Genomic DNA, 8,442 nt, shown 5'->3' with positions numbered 1-8,442 from the left:
TATTTCTCTAGTGAAGTTTAAAATTTTAGTTATTGCATTTTCAGCTTCAGAATTTCTTTTTGGTTTCTTTTTAGTGTTTCTGTCTCTTTACTAATATTTCCATTTTATTCATAGGTTGTTTTCTTGACTTTTTCCAAATCTTCTTTTAGTTATTTGAGACTTTAAGTTAGGTGTTTTAAAGTCTTTGTCTAGTAGATCTGCCACTGGGTCTCTTTCAGGAATAGTTTTGGTTGATTAATTTAAAAAATTTTGAATGTGCCATACTTTTTTGTTTCTTCATGTGCCTTGTAATTTTTTTTTTTCTTTTAAAGACAAGGGCTTGGTCTGTCACCCAGGCTAGCGTGCAGTGACATGATCATAGCTCACTGTAACCTCAAACTCCTAGGCTCAAGCAATCTTCCCCCCTCAGCCTCCTGAGTAGCTAGGACTACAGGCCTACCATGCCTGGAAAATATTATTTTATTTGTTTATTTATAGAGGTGGAGTCTCACAATGTTGCCCAGGCTGGTGTCTTATAATTTTTTTGTTGAAAAACAGGCATTCGAAGTTAATAATACGGTAACTCTGTAAATCAGATTCTCCCTCTTCCCCAGGGCTTGCACATTTTTTTGAAAGTGTTTTGTTTACTACTTTAAAAAAATGTTATGTATTGTTTCTGTGTCAAGGATTAGCCTGATGTGCAAATTTAAGGTTTCTTTTCTAAACCTGCACCTTTTCCTAGGTAAGTGCAGTCACTTTCTAATTTTCCCTTTATGTGCATTGTTTTTTAATGTCCTAGTCTTTAATGTCTGACTTCTAAAAGGGGGAAATAGAAAAATAAAGGTAGATTTTTAAAAAATGGAAGTGATTCGCCTGCCTCAGCTTCCCAAGTAGCTGGGATTACAGGCATGTGCCACCACGTCTGGTTAATTTTGTATTTTTAGTAGAGACAGGGTTTCTCCATGTTGGTGAGGCTGGTCTTGAACTCCTGACTTCAGTTGATCCACCCACCTTGGCCTCCCAAAGTGTTGGGATTACAGGCATGAGCCACCGTACCTGGTTTTAAATCTTCTTGAAGTTACTATAGCCAGACAGGGAGGGGCTTATAACAGTGGGGGAGGTGCAACAACTGTGGTAGCATGCTCCTTTGTCTGAGTCTCTGTGATCAGAAGGAGCAATCAATAATCAGACCATAGTTCCCCTCTATTTGGAGGACAAGGTTCTTTTTGCCCACTCTGGCTCCTGCAAGCTGCTCCAAGAATTCAGACACAGCTGTATGCCTCATTGCTGGGAGTGGGGAATGGGTAGTTGCTATTATGCTAAGAGCTGACATGACCAAAATAAACTTAATTTACCATCCAAGCCTTCTCCTGGAAGTTGCAAGCTTTCAATAGATTCCAGAGTTCCAAAATAATTACATCAGGCAGACTCTGGCAGTGCAATTGTTGTCTAGGTGGGGAAACAGATTCCTGGTGCTTCCTACTCCACCATATTTTTGAAAACATCCCCCTTTTCCCATTAGCTTTTATTGCTCCCCCTGGAAATCAGAGAGCTGTGTGTATAGGAGATGGAAAATAAGAGAGATGTGGGAGTGTTATTATGATGGAAGTGGAAACGTCTGAGAAAGTGAAGATCTAGAGGCTCAAAAGTTGCCTGGAGACTCTAGACTGGGTGAGACATGTTTCAACTGTTTTATTCTAGGCATTTAGGGACATGTATCACAGGGAATAAGATGGAGGAGTAGTAGAGGCACTTTAACTTTTTCATAGTTGACAACATTCCATCAAATAACAGGTTGCGTGTTTTCTTTCTTTTCTTTTTTTGCAAATGTCTAAAAAATGTTCTCTAAGATTAGAAATAAACTATCATTATTTTTGTCATAAGTTGGGGTTTGTGTGTTCACACACTCTGCTGCTCTTGGGTAAGTGCCTTTATAATGGTTTGATCTCTGCCCTAAAGCACAAAGGAGCTGCTTTATCTTCATATCTTGTGTTTCAAGATACTCAGCATGTATAAAGTATATCTGCAATCCATTTTCTGTGGGTTACATTGTTTAATCCTCAAAAGTTCAGTTCTCCCCAGCAGATAGGACTTGTAGGACTTTGTATGTTAATGAAAATAATCTTGAATTCAATGAAGCTTTTGTTGCTTCCACAGCTCCTTTGCAATCTTGTCATTGATGTTCAGATATCCTACTGCATTGCCATGATTGAAATATGGTCATTCCCAGAATAAAGCAAAATGGCAGACTATTACAAAGTAGTTGGTTTGAAAAGGGACAAATATTACTATCCGAAAAGGGCATTTGGTATCACTAGAACTCTTGGGAGTTCAAAAACTCAGCTTCATTGGAATGGCTTCACTATCCCTGGAAATGCCCATTTTCTCCTCTTGTCTATCTTATTTTCCCTATGTCTCTCTCAAACTGGCTCCAATTGTTACTTATGTTTTAAAGATGCCATATAAAAGTGCTGATGTTCATAACGTTCTAGTCATATTAGGGTATTTAATAGAAACATAGCAGGAAACTCAGGCAAATGGATTGTGCCTCATATTCATTATGACCAAACTCGTGAAATGAGACACTAGATAATTCGACATAATCATGCTCCCTATGCCCTAGGAAGAGCAAAAGAGAAGCAAATATCTGAGCATCTCTCCTCTCTATATAGGTATCCAAGTGCACTTGGAGAATCAAGTTTATTATTTTGGCTAGGGGTTTGGCAAATAACAGAAAACTCCTTCTCAATTGAATGAAATGATAAAGAGTTGATTATCTCACATAAAAAGTCCAGAGGTAGATGGCTTCACACGAATTCATTAGGGATCATTTCAACATTTCTTTTTTTCCTTTTTTTTTTTTTGAGATGGAGTCTCTCTCTGTCATCCATGCTGGAGTGCAATGGTGAGATCTCAGTTCACTGCAACCTCTACCCTGGTTCAAACGATTCTCATGCCTCATTCCCCCGAGTGGCTGGGACTACAAGCATGTGCCAACACACCCAGCTAATTTTTGTATTTTTAGTAGAGATGGGGTTTCACTATGTTGCCTAGGCTGGCCTCAAACTCCTGACCTCAAGTAATCTGCCCTCCTCAGCCCCCTAAAGTGCTGATATTACAGGTGTGAGCCACCGCACCCAGCCCCATTTCAACACTTCAACTTTTATAGATCTTATCCCGGGGCTGACTTGCCTCATATTCACAACATGGCTGCACCAGCTACATGTATTCATATTCTCAATGCAACATCCTGAGGTGGAGAATGAGAACTGTTTTTAACATTAAGGGAGCTCTTTCCAGAAGTCCCTTGGCAAATTCTCTTTATGTTTCATTTGCCAGATTTACATCACATGTCCATACTTGAATCAATTAGCAGCAAAGGAAATAGGAGCACTGCTGCTGACAGATTTATTAGGACATTCTGGAATCACAAAGGAAAAGAGGGGACACCTGAATAAAACGTGGAATTTTTGCTAGCAAGGAAGAGTGTAGGAAGTGACAAACGTCTACCCTTAAGATTAAAATGAACCCTAAGTAATGTTGTCAAAGGGAATTACCTGAAATACTCCAAAGAATAATATAGCAGCATTACAATGATTAAAAAAAAAAATAACAACATAATCATGCCAGTTTCATTTTGCAAATTTTATTCTAGTCTTTGTCCACTTGTACATATGTTTTACATAGTTGAAATCTTAATTTTGTAGTCTATCTTTACTGTGTAATTATAAATAATATTTGTACACATTTTATATTATGGTTATCACCTTTCATGACTAAGTTCTCTTTTATTCAGTTGATTTAACATTTTAATCCAGCCTGTATCATTTGATCCTTTTATTACTATTAAAATCAGTGCAATATATCTTTAAAGGGGTTATTTATATTAAGTACACATCAAGAGTAAGGTTATTACCAACACATTAGGAAAAGCAATGGCAAGTAGTTGAAAGATCATCAGACTTGGAGTTGAAGACTATAGAGTTTTGTCTTAACTCTGCTATATCCTTGTTGCATTTGCTTTGGCTGGTTTATCAGCCTTTTGAGCCTCAGTTCCCTTATTTGGAAAAGATGAAATTGGAATAAATAAACTCTATAATCATTTCCAGCTCCAATTGTCCATGATTTTATGAATTCTAAGATCCTTTGAAAAGCTTAATTTTTGGGCTGCAGACTAGGAAACTGACTTAATAAAGGCATAGAGATGGAAAATTGGTGGCCACGTTATGCCTGTAGAAAACTCATGTTTAGCCAGCCCATTTTTATGTAAAGTGAATGCAAATACTTTTTAGATAGAGCATGCACCATTCAGTTTGGTCACAGTTTTCTCCACTCCCTGTTGTTTGATACTAGGAGGCTTCATACCTTTATAGCACCTGTCTTGCCCCTAAGGGCTTTGAGTTTGCAACCCCTGGAAGAAGGTGACACTGTGGCAATTGAATGACTCCCCAACCTGAACTCCTGAACCTAGCACCTAGGTTTCCATGGAAGTCTTCCTTCAAAGTATTGTTGAAAGGCAGCCTTATTTGTTCGCAAGATCTAGTGATGGTTTCCATGTTATGCACATAAACACCTTGTCAGGCATCAGAGACAGGTTGGAAAGGATGATTGATGGCAGTGGGCTTGTGAAATCACACCTGCTGTCACAGCAGATGGGGAAAAAAGCCGGAGTAACCTGTGGAATTGCTGATTCTTTTTGGAAATTCACTCATAAAAACATAATTTTAGCTCTTTTACATACTTTAGATAGAGCCAGTATCACAAACCAAACTCTAGGGGAGCAACTAATATATGAGTTTGCAGGAGTATAATTTCAATAAAATAGCAAGAAGCCTTCACCAACCAGGTGAACTGGTATTTGAGCACTGGGGTGGTGAAGCAGCTCTTTCATTGCCAAGCAAAAATATGTCATTCAAGCTGCAATTGCTGGCTGGCTGCCCACTGGGCCTATAAGCATGTCCTCAGTGAATGTTATCCCAATCCATGCATAACTATTGCCTTTGGAGCACAGAATGCATCGTAGAGAGGAAAAAGGAGATAAAATAATTTTTATTTTTATTTTTATTTTATTTATTTATTTTTTTACAGAGCAAACCAATAAACAGAAAATGGGAAACATGGGCTTGCCCCAACAGGGAATCCATGTGGACCTGAGGAAGTGCTCTGAGATCTCCTTTGACTTTATTCTGTTGTTGGCTTTGCCCTGAACAGCTTAGCAATAGTTATACTAATTTTACCTGATATGCATTTAAAATTTTATTCAACAATTAGTTAATGAGTTTCCACTATGTTCATGGTAGTGTTGTATAGGAAGTACAAAGCAATGTGTTTGGAAGGGTAGAACATGCACATCTGCCTAAGTTAAGAAAAAAGGAAAGAGTTCAACAGGACTAGACGAGAGACCCCAAAGTAGGATATGACAAAATCCAAATGAATTTTTTGAACAGTCAGAACTGTGTGTGTGGAAAAGGAAAAGGCAGATCAGCTGAGTAGAAAAGGAGGACTCTCCAGAGAAGCCGAGGATTGATTTGGGCCTCACAGTTTATGGGAGTTAGGGTCAAGCTAGGACATGATAAAGGAGAATAGTTTTACCTACCAGAGTCCAAAGTCTCTGGCAGTTCAATGAGTCATTTATTCATGCACTCCTTTGTTCATTTTTTCAACAAATACTTATTGAGAATTGATTCTATGACAGGCCTGTTTTGGGCCTAGAGAATACAGTGAATAAACATGACCGATAGATCTCTGCTCTGGTACAGAGAGGTGGAGAATAAAACCAAGGAAAAAGAGAAAGTCTCAGATAATGGTTAACATTATGCAGAGAGGTAGAATTGGGTGACAGTGAATGGGTGACTATGGTAGACCTGGTGCTTTCTTTGCTTCTCTGAAGAGGTGATGGATAAGCTCATATCTGAAAGACAAGGGGCAGCCAACCATTCAAAGGTCAGTGGGAAGAGTATTCCCAGCAGAAGGAACAGCTGTGCAGAGACTCTGAGATGGCAACACGATTAGCAAATTTGAAAAGGCCAGTGTTGCTGGGTGTAGTGGATGACAAGAGAGGTGGAACAAGGTGAGGCTGGGGAGAGAAGATGCCAGATGGCGTAGGAGTCTGCATTTTATTCTAAGTGGGATGGAAGCCCTTTGAAGGTTTAAGCAGAGAAATGATGTATTTGATATGCAGGTCCCTCTTTCTTCTGTGTGAGAGTGGATTACAGCAGGAGCAAGCCAGGGTGTGGGGAGGCTAATTCAGAAGCAAGTTGGCAGCTCCCTGGACTCCAGTGGTAGTACTAGAGATGGGGAACTGTGAATACATTGGGTTATATATGAGGACTTTCAATGGATGGATTGTGGGGCATGAGGGAAAGGGAGCTGCCAAAATAGTGATTGAATTGGATCTAGTTATTAGGAGTGTGCTGGTTTCTCTGAAATGCTTAAGGAAGTTCTATAAGAGCATTGAGGATCAATCAATCAGAGGAAGCATGCTGTAGAAATAAATGAAGACCAACCAAATAAGACAGCAAAGGCTATTTATTTGGAGTTTTGCTATAGTAAGGGAGTTGGCTATCATCACTTGTGTTTTGGCAAAGTCTCAATGGCAGACAGAGGAGGGGGAAGTTTTATAATGGAAAAAAAGGGAAGGCTTCAGGTGTGCCCTGATTGGAGGCTGGTGGCATGGGGAAACTGTGGGTTAACTATTATAGAAGCAGAATATCCTCTGTGATTGGTTAGGGGTACATATTTTGCTTTCTCTGACTGGTCCTAAGTTGGAAGTGAGGACAAAAATTAGGGAAGCTGTCAGTTATTAATCAAGTCTTGGCCATTTGGGACGGATTGCTATGAATAATTATTGTTTTGCTTCTTGGATTGTCACTGAAGATAGCAATCTGGCTCTCTGCAAATCTGATTTATAGCAGGCTGGCTTCCTGGTTGCTTATTGTAGATAAGGGGTTGGTTTCCTGGGCAGGTTGCTGTAGGTAGTGGGCCAAAGATCTGTTTTTATGTATGATCTGGCTAGGGTCTATATAGCTAATTTCTCAATGCCTTGATAACACTTGTTTTTATTTGTGACGTAGGTCATACATTTTGATACATTTTTTTCTCTATGCTCTTCCAAATTCATTTCTCTTCATCTCATTGTTGTCTGTCTTTTTCTTTGCTTCAACCTCGGTTCCACTGGTGATTACACTTGCCTTCAATAGCTCATACAACACTTACCTCTCTCCAAGATGACTATTTTATGACAGATATTCATCGAGCTTCCAATCCTAAAGCTTGAGGTTGACTAATGACATTTTATGTCTACTTCTTCCAAGTCTCCAGAGATCAAAGTGTGGTTTATCAATTGATGCTGTTAAGCAAACTTTGCTATTGGGTCTGAGATAAGGTAGGTACAGAAATTGAGAGTAAGTGTCAGAAACACTTATAGCAATTTGACAAAATACTTTTATTTCTGTTGAACTTAATATTTAAATTTTAGGCTTATACACCCCCTTTTTTCCCACTTCATCTTTCCTATAGGTAGATTGGAAATTTTAAAAAAACAACAACAGAACTTTCATAACATATAGTTTGAAAAATACTGTGCTAGATTCCTTACAGTTGCCAGCTCTACAACAACTGGAATGAGATGAGAAATGGAGGCAAGCCAACAGTTTAGTGCTTATACATGAGGTCAGAGACAGTGGCTGACCTGACTAAATAAGGGCTGCTCTTCCAACCTGGAAGGCTCCCTCTCCCTGCTTCTCAGAGCAGTTCCTGAGTCAACTGGGGCTATTAAGCTTTCTGTCCCCAACATCTCTAAGATGTGTTGAGCATGCCAACTTTTCTGATCTCACAAAAATGTGGTACATTCTGTCATTAGTTTTTCATGTGATGAACTTGGACTTGCTACCCTGCCTTTTTCTGTTACTCTGAAGGCAAATGTTCTGTCTTGTCTTGCATCCCTTCCTACCGTTGCTTCCTTCCATGGGAAAGACTGACATGGTCTTGGGCATCTTGCAAAGACTTTTTATTTTTTTCTTTTTTTTGAAACCACTTAAGTAAAACAAAGTCTCTTGCTGTCAAGTCATTTGCCACTAATGTTCAGAGAAAATTCTGCTTTTCTTAGTCATCAACAGTGAAGGAGAAACAACTTTCTCCAGACTTAAGGGAACCTTGTCTGCTCTCAATTCATAGGAAATTCCCCCAGGCAGGTATCTCCAATCAGCTCTAATCTACTCATCGGTGATTTTTCTTTCAAAAGGAACCACTTGAGGCTGAGCCAGAGGCTTGTCAAGTACTTTAGGCCTTGTGGGGAACAGGGCGGAATAGAATAAAGGTGGATGAAGAGGGGAGCCATGGAGGAGTTTATAAATCTGCTACTAAATACCAGTAAAACATTTTCTTGAGGTAGAGTACCTGAATTCTAAGGAGGAGAGTGTGATTTCCTGTAAGTTATTTTTGTTTAGTTTTTGTCTTATTTTC

The sequence above is a fragment of the Macaca fascicularis genome, chromosome 2, assembly GCF_037993035.2.
Source record: "Macaca fascicularis isolate 582-1 chromosome 2, T2T-MFA8v1.1".
Classification (NCBI taxonomy): Eukaryota; Metazoa; Chordata; class Mammalia; order Primates; family Cercopithecidae; genus Macaca; species Macaca fascicularis.
Note: the sequence above shows the minus strand (reverse complement) of the source record.